Genomic DNA, 17096 nt, shown 5'->3' with positions numbered 1-17096 from the left:
AGTGCGGTCTTGAAGTGCCTGAAGTTCCTCTTTCATGGCTTTGACCCAGCAAGTCTGTTTAACAGCTTGAAAATAAGAGGTAAGAACAGTAGTATTAATTAAAATTTCAGAATACCCATATCTATCTGGAGGACGGATACATCAGCTTGACCGTCGAATACTTATTGTCAGGGTCGGGGAGGATTGAAGGTGAAGGGGGCAGGCGTCGTGTGTAGATAATGTCTGGCTTAAACAATGTCTGGCTTGAACCTTTTATCAGCAGAAGAATTATCAATTTGTGGAAGTATAATTGTATCTGATGTGGACACATGATATTGAAAGTAATATTCATGTTCAAAGAAAATCACATTTCGAGAAATGTGTCATCGACTATTAATCAAATCAAAACACACAAAACCTTTATGATTAGGACTCTATCCCATAAAGGCACATCAGACTGACTGATTTGCCAATATATGACGTTCATGAGCAGGTAGATGAACAAAGCAAACACATCCAAAAGTATGTAGCGTATAGCATATGATAATTTGATAATTAGGGTGTTTATCAAAAACTCGATAGTAGGGAGACTCGTACTTGAATTGTTGAGATGACAAGCGATTAATGAGATAAACTGCAGTAGATAAAACTTTAGTACAAAATTTAGCTGGAACAAAAGATTCTATCAGTAATGTGCGCACGGTATCCAATAGATGTTGATTTTTTTTCGTTCAGCAACTCCATTTTGCTGCGATGTATAGGGACAAGAACATTGTGAAACAATCAGAAACAATCCCTTTGTTATGGAGAAATGCTTGAAACTCATGAGACATGTATTCACCGCCATTGTCAGATCGTAAGGTTTTAATACGAGCGGAGAAGAGAACTGAGTTTCAACATATGCTAAAAATGTTTGGAATACAGTAAATACTTTTGTTTTGGTACGCAAAAAATAGATCCAAGTAAATCAACTGTAATCATCAATAAATGTCACAAAATATCTATATTGAGCCTATGAAATAACTGGTATAATTCCTCAAACATCACTATGAATAATGTCAAAACATTTATTGGCATGACTGCTTGAAATAGGAAAATGTAATGTCTTGCTTTTTTCAAGTTTAAAAACAGAACAATCAACTACTAAATTCTTATTGGTAGAACAAAAAACACAACTTTTATGTAAATGCTTAAACACCATTTCGTTTGGATGACCTAGTCTTTTAAACCAGATGTCTTCCTTATTCTCAACAACTAAAGATGCTAATGAAATATTCTGAGGAACTGTAAATTGTAATGGAAACAGTCTGCCCACTTTAGGCCCCTTCGCTATCACTTTCCTCGACACATATCCTGCACAATACAACCATCACGAGAAAAAATGTACTTCACAGTTATTATGCACAATTTGACCAATAAAGAGTAAGTTAGTAGATAATTTAGGAGAAAACAAAACATGTTTGAAGGATGAGTTAATATCACCAACTGTCGTAATTGGAATATTATTTCCATCAGCAACCTGAATATGTTGAGTACCAGAGTATGGTCGTTGTTTATACAATAGCTCGGCAGTGCTAGTCATATGATTTGTGTCGTCTGAATCAACAAACCAAGGAGAAGTAATCGAAGAAATAGTTTTATCTTTCCTTTGAAGGCCGAGAGCAGAAAATACAGCGAGAATCATCTGTTGAACCATATAGGGTCTGACAGTTGATTGATTATTATCAGCAACAGTAGAAGTCGAGGCAGGATTGTCGAACACCCTGGCATGAAGTGCTTGTGGTTTGCGATTTTGGGGTCGTGTTGGGCATTCTGTAAGAGTATGTCCCTTTTTCTTGCAATAATTACATGTCTTATTTTCACAATTCCGTGCAATATGACCAAATTTCTTGTAGTTGTAGCACTATACTGGCCCCTTCCCTTTGGTCTTAGCAGTATATGTCACATTAATTATTTCTGATGATCCACCTGTTGTACTGATAGTAGCTTGTGTTGTCAATCTTTGTTCTTCCTGCAGCAATTGCCCAAAACAAACATCCAAACACGGAATCGGATCTTTATTCAGCAACCCAGCTCGAGCAGTTTCAAATTTATGTCTCAATTTCATTAAAAACTGATCACGATGACTTTCTTCATGAATGGCTTGAACACCAACTAAGTTCTCCTTTGACACTTTAGCATAGATAATATCAGTATATTCACTCCATAAATTTAAAAAACCAGAATAATATTGTTCGATTGAAAGATTACCTTGACTATAATTACTCATGTCAAGTTTCAATTGGAAGTGTTTCGCAAAATTATCTTGATTATAAACATGCTTCAAGTATTCTCATATTTCTTTAGCTGTGCCAAAAAATCATAAATTGTTCAGCATATGAGCCTCAATAGATCCAAAAATCAAGGGAATAATTCGAGCATCATTTGCTTCCCATTGACCAAGAGCTTTTGTCTCAGTAGGAGCAAGGGAAGATCCATCAATATGGCCCAAAAGCTCCTTCCCTTTTAAGAACAATCTGAGCTTAAATATCCATGAGGCATAATTCTATCTCGTAAATTTGATAGCTAAGTTTTCAAAAGACATTTTAAATATATTAATCTCGATCAAAATATCCAAGATAAATAAAAATAAAATTCAAATCGAAAGCCAATTCAAATCGAAAGCCTAGAATCGAAGATCAAAGATCGAAGAGCGCTGCGATGTTTGAATCAGTCGTGATCGTGACGATCGAACGGAGTGAATCGTCAGATTGGAGCGAACGAGCGAGCGGATTGCGGCAGATCGTGGCACGACAGGAGCGAACGGCAGATCGCGGCACGGCAGGAGCGAATGACAGATCGCGGCACGGCAAGAGCGAACGAGAGAGCGGATCCCCACACAGCAGGAGCGAATGACACAGGAGGAAACGACATATCGCGGCACGGTAGGAACGAGCGACGGATCGCGGCAGATCGCAGCAGGAACACGCGCGGATGGAACGAGAGAATTGTGGTAGGAGCGAACGAAGGGAGATCGCGACAGATCGGAGCGAACGAGCGACGGATTTCTTGTAATTGGAGTCGATCGGCTTGAAATAGATGTCCGAAGATGTTGGACGAAGAAGATGCCATCCCAGAGAAGAGAAGATGTCGTAAGACTCAACACTAGAGGTCTCCCTTCGATCGGCTTGAAGCAGCGGCAGATCTCAAACAAAGCGGACGAAGACGCCGCAGAACTCAAAGACAAGAACGAGCGCTCCGGTGAGGAAGCAGTCAAAGATGTTGGGCAAAGATAACAAAAGCTAAAATTTCAAGGATTCAGGCTCTGATACCATGATAATATTTTGAGCGAATAGGCTGAATGTCTTTTCCTTTGCTTTCATTCTAATAAATAGTAGTTTGTACAATCTATTTTAGGTACATAATATTCAGTATAATCTAAATTAAGTAACTTAATTAATACATATTCATAATCTAAATATTCAGTTAAAAGTAAAGAATGCGTGCAAATATAATATTTCCTTCTTTGCAGTATTGCGAAGAATGAAACTCTTTATTTTATTTAATTTCTTTTATTCTTGATTGATAAGAACCGCCTCTTTGCCAACCGCCCTTTCCTTAAGCTTCAACTAATTATATGCTTGAAAAATTAGATGAAGCTTAAGATATTCACAAAATACAAATTTCATGTAGACATATTTCGGGCATAAGATATTGACAACTATAAATATTTATCTACTGGTTGGCACCGACAAGATTTTTCTTTGATAATTGTTATTATTTATGTTCCAACAAACCAAAATCAAGTCCATTATATAGAAATTGATTTGCATACACTCTATATTAGGAACCACTAGTATCTTTTTCATGATATACCAAACCTTATAGACGTGTGATATTAAATATGATTAAAAATATTTTCCTATTTAATATAGTAAAATAAAAACAAGGTTGGTTCCGGAAATACTCAATAAAAATTAGTTGGAGTAATTTTGATTATTGATGTACTTCCATGAAATCTCCATCATTCGACACAAATCTTAAAGCATGATAGATTTCGAGGTAACTTTTTAAGCAAGAAATATTCAGATTTCGATAAAAATTCATCCAAAGCTTCGATTTCAGCAAACTTACAGTCATACTAACTGGCTCGACAAGAAGAACAAAATGTTATCAAAATTAGCCTAATATGAGTCAAATCAAGCACAGATTAAGTCATTAAACCACTCTTGAAAGTTTTTTGGACATATTTTGAAGGTCAAATGAATACCTAATCTAGCAAGTCTATAGTTGAATTGAGCGTCTCGACAAGACGAATCTAACGAACTCATAATTGCTCAATTCTGAATAGTCGAATTGAGCGTCTCGACAAGACGAATCTAACGAGCTCATAATTGCTCAATTATGAATCGTTAAGGCACTCAAATATCCATCAAACGTCGTATGATCGAAGAAAGCTCTCGGGACCGTCCGACCAAAATGATTCTTATTCATGCATTAATTACCCCCAAAACACTATAAATAAAGCTTCACCCCTCTCATGTGGAGGGGGGCTTGAGGCCTGAAGAAGAACTTGAAGTTTTGAGAAGCTGAAGTCCAGCGTACCGTCAACCATCGTCGAGCAGAGCTGTCATCTGTCAATCACTGTCGACGTTGTCGATCACTGTCGACCAACTTCGATCGCCGCCGATTGCTGTTGACCACCGCTGACTGTCATCAATCACCGTCAACTAGCACTTGTCGATCTCTACCGATCTTCATCGGTTGCTGCCAACTTCTAACAACAAGTTTACTCTTGCATACTCTGAAGAGTGTTCAACTATTTCCCGCCTGTGGGATGAGGGGTATACATATAATATCCAGTTAATAGTAGATTTTCTTAGCTGATCTAAGCCTCATGGTTTTTGCCCTTACAAGTTTTCCACGTAAGAACTTCTGATGTCATTGGTAGTCATTTTCACTCTTCTGAGTGTGTGTTGAATCTTCGTGTCATGATAAGGCGATAATCTGCTACTCTTTTGCTATGAACTTTCTAGCACGCATCAATTATATTTTTGAAGAAAACAGGATCGCCAAACGTCTGGAGGCCGAAGAACTCCCTGCAGTTGGCGGAAATGATATTGTTGAAGACTGTCTGCAGTTTGCAGGTCGATGGAATTGCGGAGGAACACGTGCTGGCTGAAGGAATTGTCGAATACCACCTACAGGTTGAAGGACACGAGACTGAAGAACACCAACAGGTATAAGAGACGAATACCGCATGTAGTGCTTCGAAGAAAAGAATATCGAAAAACACCTGCAGTCTAGACAGCCGAAGGAGAGGGAAAACCACAACAAGCAATAAGATAAAAGGGAAAAAAAGAAAGAAAACTGCAGCGAAAGAAAACTATAAACAAGAACAAGAACACTCAGAAATTTTTACGTGGTTCAGTCCATTGGATTTAGATCCACGGGAGAGAAATTAATCATCAATCATTAAGACAATAAAAAAGATTTACACAACTTTTCACATTTGAGAGATGAGCTCTCATCTTACCATAATCTCTCTCGAATCAACTTCATACAAGATCTCTAAGATGCTCTTCTCAAATTCTTGAAATCTCTCCTCTTCTTTCTCTAACCAACTGATTTTCACCTCTCTACAAGTATTTTTCATTATTTATAACTAATAAGTCTTTCACAAGTAGACCCGATTCACCAATTAAAAGCTTTCATTCTTCTTTAACAGTTATTGATAGAATTACGAGTATATCATTGCCTTAATTTGTTAATTGTGAGTCATTGTAACATATTATAATCTTAAACTAAGGGTCCGTTTGGGGCAGCTTATAACTGCGAGCGGTGTTTTAAAACCGTTTGTTTCGCACGTTTCACGATTTATCCAAAAACGGCGTTTATAATTTCTTTAAACACCCCGCGGGCTGCATTTCTTTCTCAAAGTATTACTTCCGTGCCCTCGTTCGCATCCTGTGACATCGTTCGAATTTTCCTTACCCCTCTTTGGCATCCTCTGCTGCTCCTCCCTCTTCTTCGACAACCTCTCTCACGACGAGTAATCTTCGACATCTTTTTCACAATGCTCGTTTGTGCTGGTGATATGATTTGTGATGCCTTCATTGATGATCTAGTGATAAAAGATGAAATAACCAAGCATATAGAAATTGGATTGGTTTATGACTTTAAAATATTTGAAAATCTAAGTGTAAAACTCTCATTAATGTTTTAGCTGCTTGGCTCCTCTATATGCTTCAGGTGATTGGGGAGAACATGCCTCCACCTGAGTTTCTTTTGCCTTCTCTTTTATTCATTTCTAAAAATAAATGTCTTATACCTATGATCAACTAAAGCTCTTTTGTATTTCAGACAATTTGGAGACATCATATCTTTAATTTTTTTTTTATTTGCTTGTCTGCTGGTATGAAAGTTTTTTTTGCAATTAATTTAAATTAGTAATGATCCATGTAATTTACTTCATTCTCTTATTATTTACTATTTACTTCATTCTCTTATTGCTTTTACACATAGAAATTGAATTGTGTGTATGCAAACCTAAGATTTTATGCTACTTACCTTAAAATGAATTGTATGATAATGTTTGCAGCATTGCTAATGCTATGAGGGTTCAACGAACAGTTTTTCCAAAATATGGGCAGAATTGTCATTTATCCAGAATCAGTTGTTTTCCAAACGCACAAACCAAACAGCCAGTCAGCTTGTCTGAATCAGCTGCAGATCAGCAGTTTATCAGGATACGATGCCTATCAGCATAAGCTGGATAAGCTGCAGCCCAAACAGACCTTAAATTTAATGAGTATAAATTTATTGTGATAAAATAGTGCCATTTGAGATTTTTTTATTTTATTTTGAAAATAAGGCATATTTGATGTGTTAAAATATGTGTAATTCTTTTGAAAAAACATTCAGAATTACCAATTAATATTTTTAAGTATTTTTAAAAAATAAGTTAATTTATTTTAAAAATAAAGAATAAAGGCATGCAGAGTGCATTAGTAATTAAAAATTTCAAATTTATGAATTTAATTTTCTTCAACATAATAAATGTAATACAACAGTTCACCCTACAATCCATTCGAAAAAAATTAAATTTTGGGAAGATTTACATCCATATATACCACTTAATTCCCATGTATTTGCATATTTAACACTTAAAAGTCCAATTTTTACATATACACCACCTCTCCTCTGCGTTAAAACTCAAATCTCCCTCTGTAAAAGTTAAAAAAGTTAGATTTTTACATGATATGAGACATTCAGGCGGTATAAATGCAGTACACAAGGTTAATAGAAAAATTGGCTGGTATGTATGTAAATATTCCTTAAATTTTTCTCTCTAGTTTTGAATAACTGCCCTTGTTGCAATTAGCAGAAGAGCTTCCCTCTTACAAGTCGTAAGTCCGTAAACTTCACTCATATCTATATCTTTCACCTCCACCTTCGACGGCCTCCAGTCAAAAAGATGCACCAAATTCGTTATGGCGAGCTCGATCAAACTCACAGAGAATTGAATTCCGGGACAAGATCTCCTTCCCGCACCGAACGCCAGCAGTCGAAATCCATGATGAACAAACCCTAAATCCCTCCATTCGCCATTAATGAACCTCTCCGACCAAAACTCCTTCGGTGAGTCCCAGATCTTCGGGTCCCTTCCGATAGCCCAAGCATTGATGAGCACCATTGTGTTGTAAGAAACGACGACAATAAAGCGAAAAATACAACGAGAAAAATTGCACTTAAAAAAAAAACACCAGAGCGACACACAGATTTATGTGATTCGGCCAATTTGCCTACGTCCACTGAGCTATAGAGGATTTTACTACTTCGAGGAATTACATCGTCGAGATTACATCGTCGAGCGCCTCGACGTTTATAAGAAAATCTCTATTTTTTTCTCTCATTTCTTCTCTCTCTCTCTCTTCCTCGCTTTCTCTCTTAGAGGACTTGGCTTGGTCTTGCATGGCTTGTTCTTACTTGGCTCGGCTTCTCCTTTAAGCCAAAAGAGGTTATAGAAGCAAGAGAGTTGTAGGTGGGAGGTAGGTGAGTGGTAGGTGGGATGTGGTAGGTGAGTGGTGGGTGGGAAGCTTGGTGAGCATTAGATGAGATTCTTAATTAGGAAACTAATTAAATTTCGGTGGATCGGGTCTCAACATTACCCAACACATTGTTCCTTTAAGGATTTTGTAGCCATTGATGGTGTGTCTTCTGTGAGGTCGCGGGATACTATTATGGCGTCTGGTGGATGAAGCCTGAGAACCTCTTTTACAACAACTTTGAGATAGTTCATCTGTGCTAGTTGTTCTTCTTTGATGAAGGTTTCGTTGGAGCCGACGATGCTGATTATTTCTTCTTTGAGCTTTTCATGGCGGTTGGGTGGCGGAGGAGCTCGGCCATCGCCCATTCCATGGGGATGGAGGTCGAGTCCGTTCCCGCACCGAACATGTCCTGTAGAAAGAAGGATTAGTGGAAAATGGAGTTTAATGATCATGCCTTTCAATTTTTATGTTTTTACCATGTTACATATCTAACATATAAAGTTCAATTTTTGCACATCTAGCCCCCAAAACATTACTATTTACAAATCTAGCAATCTCTTTCTTCCATTTATCAAATTCACAAACAAATATCAAATTTCAAGATAAAACTCCAACCCCTATCTTTCATTTCTATCAAATTCTCGATGAAATGATTGTGGCGTACATGAATACATGAGGAGGAGGAGACGGGTAGAGTTTATATAGGTTTAAATGCTATGTTTTTTTTTAATTTATAATTATTTGTCACAAGTACAGTTATTTTATAATTATTGTATAAGAATGTGGTATATTTGTCATTTGTTAAAAGGATGGTCAACTAAAATAATTTTAGTGAAAGGAAAAGAATCAAATTGAAATTAATTAAAATTTATTTTTATTTGAGTGTGAACATAGAGCCCTAAATTTTTATAAGTCTGACTTCTCTAATGCATGATGATAAAAAAAAAAAAGACTTATCTTTTATAAATTGAAATGTGCAACATGTTGATTTAGATGCTTTTTAAGAGACTGACTTTAGGAAGGCAGCATTTGAGGAGGAACCATTAATATGATTGACTCTATGTTAGATTATTTGTATTAATTTCATAATTATTGTCTATTTTATTATTTTGTGTTTTTTGAAAGAAATTTTCAAAACTTGATATTTATTTTATTTTTTTGGAGTTTCCTGAGGAATATTTTGGGAGTTTGATATATATATTTCAATGTACTTTTTGTGTTTCTTGAGAAACATATTTTGAGAGTTTGATATCTATTTTGTTTTTTTATCAATCAAAGTGTTAAAAAATGTTATGAATGTAAATATCGAATTTATGAGTGCCCTTGAGCTAAACAACCCAAAGTGATAGTCTATCTTGGGGAATATGGATCCCTTCATGTTGCACTAATGTTTGTTGTTGAGCCTCTTGATAAATTCAATCATCTATCTCTTTGTGAGACTTCTCAATTCCGCAGATGTGACACACTAAACATGGACCAATGCAACTTCGACAATAGAGTATGCTTGTTCGGAAGAAAAGATAAGGAAGTCTTTCATGCTTGATTCTGAGATTATTCCCTGAAACAACTAAATGTTAGAGTGGAAAATTGTGTTGTGGCGAGATCTATATATATATATATATATATATATATATATATACCAGTTGATGTGGTATATTAGATAATTCAAACAGGAGAACGATCTTTGAAACGAAAAATAAAACGAGAAAATTCACACTAGAAAAAAGTAACACAGCGGAACACACAGATTTACGTGGTTCGGCAAATTGCCTAGGTACATGGAGTTGCAGAGGATTTTATTGCTTGAGAAATTTACACCAGTCGATCACCTCGACTTACAAGAAGAATCTCACTCTTCGTTGATCTCTCTCTCTCTTCTTCTCTCTCTGTTCTTCTCTCTCTACTCCGAGATACACCGAGATACAGAGAAGAAGACAAACTTACAAGAGAAATAAACTCAATTTCTCTTCTGCCACAAGCCACCAAGCAAAAGCCACCAAGAAGAAGACTAGGGAGCATAATCTTCTTCTTTTTCTTTCTTCTTCCTTCTGTCGCAAGGAACTGCTCCTCCTTGCACTTCTCTTCGACTGTCCCGTGGAAGTCCGAAGAACTCTTCCTCTATCCCGAGGAAAATAGAATAACTCAAAATATGACTTAGAAACAAAAAGAAGAGTCGTCTGAAACCTTTTATCGCGAACAAGAATAAACTTTCGCGACAGACGCGATTCTTTGCGAAATAACAAACTGTTCATGGGAACAGTTCGCGAACCAGGGTGGCGGGAGACGGGAGAACGCCGATTTGCGATCGGGAACAGCGATCGGGCTCCAACGCTAACACAATCAAATAAAAATCAAAATTGTGAACTATTTTATGTGTTGAATAAAAATAAATGAAGATATACCTTGATATCATTCAACTTTTATGTATTTATATTTCCATCAGTTAAATTTTGATTTTACATATATACCACTCTACCTATGCATGAAGAGGTGTATTCATTTTGTAAAAGTTACATATTTTTTAATGTGATGTGAAAGATTTGGGCGGTAAGAATATAAAAGTCAAAGTTTAGATGTTAGACATGTAAATAAATAAGAATTGGGTGTTATGTATGTAAATGCACCAATAATAAATTATAAGATAACAAGAGGTATCTTGGCAAAAATATTTAGTTATCAATGGTAAAAAGTAAAATAAAATAAAATAATCAGATGAAGGTTGGCATGGAGATAGCTCTGCTGAGCAGAAGACAATAACAACAAGCATGAATTAATGAAGACCCACAAGAAGCAGGAAAAAAATGCAAAAGGGATTCTTGATAGAAAAGATGAGGCTCAAAGGGCAATCCCAAAGATAAGTGGCTTAAAGCAATCCATAACTTGCATACTGTCGCCCAACAATAGTGAAAAATATGTACTGATAATGACCCTAGTTGGACCAAAAAAAAATTAAAATCATTATTTGTCATGCAACATATACCACATAATTTTTAATAGGTATGTCTAAAGTAATTTTTGTAAAAATCTGTATATTCATGCTTAATATACAACAACAAGAAGTTTTTATCCCATTAAGTTGAGTCGGCTACATGAATCCTCTTCCTCCATTGTGTCCTATTGAGTGTTATAATTTCATTTAATTCTAATAAATTAAGATCATTTTTTATACAAGTCTTTAAAGGTTTACCTTTACCTTTTTTAACATAAGTCAAAGCTAAAACATATATTCTCCTAACCAAATCATCAAATGGTCTATGTTGAGTGTGACCAAATTAATCTCAATGCATTTTGAGATTAATAATTTTTTTAATTAAATTAGAAATCATCTGAACTTTGATTTTAACTAGTTACAATCGAACTGAACATCACGACGAGATGGCCCAAACAACACACAAAGTGATCCAATCTGTAGTCCAAATAAACATAAATCAAGCACATAAAACATAATAAGAAACTTAGAGATAATAATTGGAGTATCAAATGATCTTCAAATCTTACGAGTTTAGTTAAATCAAACTTCTTAGAGATACAAATTCAACGAGCTCAAAACTGCCTAATTTCTATATCACTAAAGCATTTAAATACCCCAACAATAACTTCCAATTGAAAGAATTCAATCAAGTCATTTGATGGAGTGTTCTTGACTATGGTGGTATTTACAACGAATGTCATTTCCAAAATCTATAATGAACCCCAACTCTCTAAATAAGGGAAACTTAAAGATGCCTAGAATTGTAGTCCTAAATCTAGGCTCAAGATTGGATAGAGTTCAAAGATCTAGAAGATCCTTGACCTCTACCCAATCATTGTTATAAGATAGGTGCCGCAAAATTAACTATTGGCAAACAATTATTACCGACAAGTCGCCATCACCAATAGATAGTTGTCGCTAATTCATCACTATTCAACCGTCATTAGACAACTACCATAAGATCATCACCACCTATCCACCACTATCATTATTTGTCAAGCAACTGATACCACATAATTTTTAATAAGTATATATGATGTGGTTTTTTTTAAAAATTATATTCACAGTCAATAAAACACAAAAAAAAATTATCTTGGTTCTTTGAATTTTTTTGAAAAAAAATTAAAATCATCTGAACTACGATTTCAATGAACTTAAAATTGAATTGTATATCTCGACAAGATAGCCAAAACGTATAAAAGATGATCCAATTCAAGACTAAAAAACCTCAAATCAAGAATATCAAACATAATGGGAAACATTGGGACACTAACTGGAGTGTTGATGGTTTCCAAACCGTACAAGCTTACAGTCAAATCAACTTTCTTGGCGAGAAAAATCCAACAAACCCAATATCACTTCATTTAAATATCATTAAGACATTAAAATATTAAAAAAATACCTTTGAGCTGAGTGAAACACGCCTAGTCTTTTGATGGAGGTTATTGATTTTAGCAGTATTACAAATAATATCACTCTCAAATTCTATAAGCATGCAAGAATAGTTAGATTGAGGAACTAAAAAGTGACAAGAGCATACTGTGAAGTATGAAATCCCTAAATTTGGATAATTTGGAATTTAAAAAAAAAAAAAAGCTTTAAGTTGGACTAAAATGGGCATAATATAATCCTTACAAATGCCACAATAGAGACTAGTAGTTTCCTTGGATTGATTATCTCAATCCAGCTCAAAAACTAGAAATATCTTAATAGACTTTCAGATTCATGTCAAATGAATATAATCTACCAAAAGATTTTGTATATTGTGTGAAGATTATTCGTTATATTTTGAATGGACTTACAAAGGTTCTATACAGGAAAAGGCCCTTCAAAAATTTATATAAGTAAGGTTGTGGTTATGATAACAGGAAAGAAAATTTCAATAAAGATTAAATTTTATGATTTCATGGTTTGAGTCTATGAGGGTGATCATGGGTTGGTCTATGCTTTTTTTCAACAAGATAATAAGAATATGAGAATATGTTGACAAAAAGAGGTAAAACAAGGATGTCCTAAGATGACATTTTCCGTTTTGACAAAGCATGTCTCATAACGCATCAGCACGCCAGAAGAGAAATGTTAAATTTTTTTGCATAAATGAAGGGTCCTCATAAAAATGTATTGATTCCCTAGGGGTTTGATGATTTTTAGTATTTGTTGAGACAACAAGATTGATAGAAAATGCCTAGTCAAATGTTTGTCAGACGTGAGAAGTGAGATGAAAAGAATGGGAGGAGAGTCCCGTAGTGGAAGTAGTTCATTAAAAAAGAAGATTATAAATGGGCTAGTGGAGCAGAGAAATAGTACTAAAGGGGTAATTGTAATTGTGATAATTGTGAGAGGAGACATTTTGGAAGAAATTCTATAGAAATAGGATAGTATTTTAGATGCGGGCAAGTGGAGCAAGAAGTCTAGAAGTGTCCAATTTTATCATAAGAAGGGAGGTTATAATTTCCATTTAGAGAGCCAATATAAAGTTTAAAGAGAAGATTACTCCCATCACCCAACAGTTTCAATGAAACATCATTTAGAGGGACTTCCACTATTGTTAAACCTAATATAAGTTAAATAAAGAGTCAATTAAGAGCCGAGCCCAGCCAGTATAGCCATGTCATCTATAAAATATATGCTATGAACTAGAAGAAATCCAGAATTCTTTAGACATTGTAGTAGATATTATTCTAATTATAGATCAGATAATTAAACTAATATTTGACTTTGCTGCGGAGTATTACCTTATTTTCTCAGAAATTCTATGAGTTATTATACTTGCAATCTAGTGCATTGAAAACCACAATATCAATTTGCATATTAGTAATAACGTGCTTATTGGTGTCATTATGCATGCGACATTGAATTTATTGATATGATTTTTTTTATTTGAGTTAATTATTTTGCAACTAATTTTATTTGATATTTTTTTTTGAATGGATTAACAAAGTATTGTGCTACCATTGAATGTTGAAATAAAATAGAGACTGAATTTGTATGATGGATATATATATATATATATATATATATATATTCTCAAGGGAATAAAGGAGACTTGGCTACATTTCATCACATAAGTCCTATTTAAAAATATGTTGAAGAGAAGTAACTAGGCATTTTTAGGACAAATAAAAAAAACGAGTAAACTAACTTTGAACTTGAAAAATAAGCCCGTGATAAAAGAATTTGCAGATGTATTTAAAAGTGAGTCGACAATATTACCACCTATGAGAGAGAGATTATTATTGAATTAGTATATGAAGCAATAACCATAATATAAACTCCACATAGAATAGCCACCAAAAATTATAATGATTGAAGGAGAAACTGATAAAGTAGTTGATCAAGGTTTTATCATTGACCCAAGTGCATCACCTTGGGGAGCTCCTATGAAAAAAAGATGAAATATTGCGTATAAGCTCATAGATTATAAATAATTGAATAAAGTTATTATTATGAGAAATATCCTTTCCTTTGTATGGTTGGTTTATTAGACTAATTGAAAGGAGCGTTTTAATTTTCAAATATTGATTTTAAGATTGATAAATGCATTGGCAATATTTATAAATCCAATGAATATAGTTTCCAAGTTATGTTTGGCATACCTTCTGATGGTATTTATTGATAATTTAGAGAACTACTCTAAGGGTGATGAGATCCATTTTACTCATTCAAGGCTGTTGTTGGAGATATTAAGGAGTATTGAATTGTATGCTGCATTCTTCAAGTGTGAATTTTGATAGAAAAGTATAGTTTTCATAAGTCATGTTAATAGTGGTGAGGGGATTAGTGTTGGTTTTCATAAAAAGAAAGCAATGACAAAGAAGCCAACACAAAAGAATATATCTAATGTTTAAAGCTTTTTTGGTTTTTTTTTTTTTTCTTTTTTTTTGTGGTTGGTGGGGGGGGGGGGGGGAGTATTATTTTATAACTACAAAATGTTATGTGTTAAAGACATGGGCAACTATAAAAAAATATCAGAGAAAAAATACAAAAAAAATTAAAAAAATGAAAATAGCATGATGCCCAATAATTATTCAGACGAAAAAAAAAAACCACTCATTTGGACTCTATTATTTAAAACCTACTAAAAATAAGGTAATTTGAAAAAAAAAAATTCTTATTCCATCAATATTTCATAAACAGTAAGTGAAATCTCATATTCATTACAATGTCATCTCTCATAATGCTACTATTAGAATCATAAGGTTGATGTGAAAAATGATCATCGATGTTTTCAAAATAAGAGGAATATGAGAAACTCCAACGATAGAAGAAGGCTGTAAATAGGTCAAGTCAATCTCAATTCACACTTAACTCGATCTCGTTTCATTGATAAAAAAACTGGCACAAACTCAAGCTTAAGTTTAGCTCATACAATGAGCTCGAGCTCGACTTAACTGTTTATTCCCAAAATTGAGCTCACCTTGAGACCTCGAGATTGGTAAACAAGAAAAGGAAGTCGCGGTGGCCGTTGATTGGACGATCCATGAGATCAATGGATGGGGAAAAGAAGTTGTAGCGGGAGCTCATTTGAGAAGGATCAAGGAGACTAAGGGGTACAATTGCCCGGCCTCCACATAACTTGGTTCCTCGCTTGTCACCCATAGTCAATCAACCAAAAAATTTCACTTATTAAAGTCTATTATAAATATCTCAACTCCTTCTGGAAATTCATTTATCACAATCTTCGGGTAAGAAATCAGCCTATCACACATCCAACTACAACGAACTTTAATATCCACGTTCAATAATTAAAATCAGCCACACAAATACATGTATAAGAACATTAGTTTAAGAAACAACATAAACAAGAATAATTCAAATGATACAATCTTTAAAAAACATCTAAAAAATATATCTACTTTTGCTAAGCAACCCAATTCAAGTCATTAGCACCAAATATATCTAACAAATTGGTTCAAAAGCTTCAAACGAAATGAAATGAATGCAAACTAACGACCTTCAATTGTAATAGTCAAGACCAATAAAATGCTAAGAAACTTTTACCTCAATCAGTAAGATCCTGAACCAAATTGGGCAAATCTGACAGGAGCTCGTTGGCTCGGCGGCCTAGCGGAAGCTCAGTAAGATCCTGAACCAAATTGGGCAAATCTGACTGCAGATCACTGGCTCGGCGGCCCAGCGGAAGTGGCGTCCTAGCGGAAGCAATTGGAAGTGGTGGTAGCAGTGGCACTGGGTATAGTGACGGCGCAGCTGCAGTTTGGGTTTCCAACTGAGAGACGAAGGAGAAAAACTTGAAGATCATCGGAGGCTTTTGCCGATATAGAGAATTGAACCTGCAAGCGAAGCAAAGTGCGGCAGCGTGGAGCGCAATAGGAGGGAAAATTGATGGCCGGGGCGCGCCAGGAAGAAAATGAAAATGTAGGTCGCTTCGGCTCATCTGCTAATTTGAAAATTAGATGGCGCATTTTCATACATACCACCAATGTCCTCTGTATTTACATATCTAGCACGTAAATTTTATTCTTACATTTGCACCACTCAAATCTTAAAAAATGTGAAATTTTCTTAGAGTGACATATATGTAAAAATTAAAATTTGAGGCTAGAAGTAAAAATAAACATAAGAATTGAGTGGCATGTATGTAAATATTTTTGTGCTGATTCGTGAGAAGAAGATATTAAGAAAACATTGTCAGCTGCTAACTTTGTTTAATTATTCTATATAAAATTATTATGAGAATTATAAATTTTCTTATAGAAAAAAATTAAATGAGACTATTTTATTAAATTTCTATAATCAATTCCTCCCGAATCACTACTGCAAGTTGAGGGTACGGAGAAAATATTTCGTTCGTACGTAAACCCAACAGAAGCTGTCGTCGGAGGGAGCGATTATTGCGTCCGGATATTGTACATAAATTTGTGTGTGGTGTCTGATCGAGACCATTAAAATATTTTTTTATTGTTAGAGTGGGGCCCATTCTAATTTTAAAACGGTCATGATTGAATACCGCGCGCAAAATTTGTGTAGTGTCCGCACGCAATAACGTTTTTCATCAGAGGGGCTTATTCAAGACACGAGATGCTCGATGCCTACTATGGTGTTTAGAAGACACCGCGAGCCCATTGGGAGCCTCTTGCGGCCAAAGGAGGTCAAGA

The sequence above is a fragment of the Phalaenopsis equestris genome, unplaced genomic scaffold (genome assembly GCF_001263595.1).
Source record: "Phalaenopsis equestris unplaced genomic scaffold, ASM126359v1 Scaffold000232, whole genome shotgun sequence".
Lineage (NCBI taxonomy): Eukaryota > Viridiplantae > Streptophyta > Magnoliopsida > Asparagales > Orchidaceae > Phalaenopsis > Phalaenopsis equestris.
The sequence above is the reverse complement of the archived record's forward strand: the minus strand, read 5'-3'. Positions refer to the sequence as shown.